This window comes from Colobus angolensis, unplaced genomic scaffold, assembly GCF_000951035.1.
Source record: "Colobus angolensis palliatus isolate OR3802 unplaced genomic scaffold, Cang.pa_1.0 Scaffold88, whole genome shotgun sequence".
Classification (NCBI taxonomy): domain Eukaryota; kingdom Metazoa; phylum Chordata; class Mammalia; order Primates; family Cercopithecidae; genus Colobus; species Colobus angolensis.
The window spans coordinates 6,532,838-6,534,566 of NW_012122709.1; positions in this window are offsets into that span (position 1 = coordinate 6,532,838).

A 1,729-nucleotide genomic window follows, 5' to 3' on the forward strand; every position below is an offset into this window, starting at 1 on the left:
TGGTGGCTCACACCTGTAATCCCAACACTTTGGGAGGCCGAGCAGGTGGATCACAAGGTCAGGAGTTCAAGAGCAGCCTGGCCAAGGCAGTGAAACTCTGTCTCTAGTAAAAATACAAAAATTAGCCAGGGACAGTGCCAGGGCCTGTAATCCCTGCTACTCAGTAGGCTGAGGCAGGAGAATTGCTTGAACCTGGGCAGCAGAGGTTGCAGTGACCTGAGATCATACCACTGCACTCCAGCCTGGGTGATAGCTGGAGTGAGACTCCATCTCAAAAATAAATAAATAAAGAAAGAAATAAAGTAATGCTTACTGATATGGTTTAGCTCTGTGTCATCCAAATCTCATCTTGTAGCTCCCATAATTCCCATATGTTGTGGGAGGGACCTGATGCATTGAGAAAAGACTAATACAGTAAATTGGTACTGGGAGTAGGGTGCTGCTGAAAAGATACCCAAAAATGTGGAAGCAACTTTGGAACTGGGTGACAGGCAGAGGTTGGAACAGTTTGGAGGGCTCAGAAAAAGACAGGAAAATGTGGAAAGTTTGGAACTCCCTAGAGACTTGTTGAATGGCTTTGACCAAAATGCTGATAATGATATGGACAATGAAATCCAGGCTGAGGTAGTCTCAGATAGAGACAAAAAACTTGCTTGGAACTGGAGTTAAGGTGACTCTTGTTATGTTTTAGCAAAGACACTGGTGGCATTTTGCCTCTGCCCTAGAGGTTTGTGAAACTTTGACCTTGAGAGAGATGATTTATAGTATCTGGTGGAAGAAATTTCTAAGCAACAAAGCATTCAAGAGGTGACTTGAGTGCTGTTAAAGGCATTCTGTGGCTGGACGTGGTGGCTCACGCCTGTAATTCCAGCACTTTGGGAGGCTGAGTTGGGTGGATCACCTGAGGTCGGGAATTTGAGATCAGCCTGACTAACAGAGAAAGCCCGTCTCTACTAAAAATACAAAATTAACCAGGCGTGATGGCATGTGCCCATAATCCCAGCTACTTGGGAGGCTGAGGCAGGAGAACCCCTAGAAACCAGGAGGCGGAGGTTGCAGTGAGTCGAGATACCGCCGTTGCACTCCAGCCTGGGTGACAAGAGTGAAACTCCATCTCAAGAAAAAAAAAAAAAAAAGCATTCTGTTTCAAAAGGGAAATAGCATAAAAATTGGCATAATTTGCAGCCTGACAATGCAATAGTAAAGAAAATCCCATTTTCTGAGGAGAAATTCAAGCCAACTATAGAAATTTGCATAAGTAATGAGGAGCCAAATGTTAATCAACAAGACAATGAGGAAAATGTCTCCAGGGCATGTCAGAGACCTTTGTGGCAGCCCCTCCCATCACAGGCCCCAAGGCCTAGGAGAAAAAAGTGGTTTCCTGGCCAGGTCCAGGGTCCCATACCTCCTGCTGCCTAGGAACTTGGTGCCCTGCATCCCAGACACCCCAGCCATGGAGCCATGGCTGAAAGAAGCCAACGTAGAGCTCAGGCTGTGGCTTCAGAGGGTGCAAGCCCCAAGCCTTGGCAGCTTCCACATGGTTCTGAGCCTGCCAGTGAACAGAAGTCAAGAATTGAGGTTTGGGAGCCTCTGCCCAGATTTCAGAAGATGTATGGAAATGCCTGGATGCCTAGGCAGAAGTTTGCTGTAGGGGGTGGGGTCCTCATGGGAAACCTCTGTTAGGGCAGTGTGGAAGCGAAATGTGGGGTGGAAGCCCCCACACAAAACC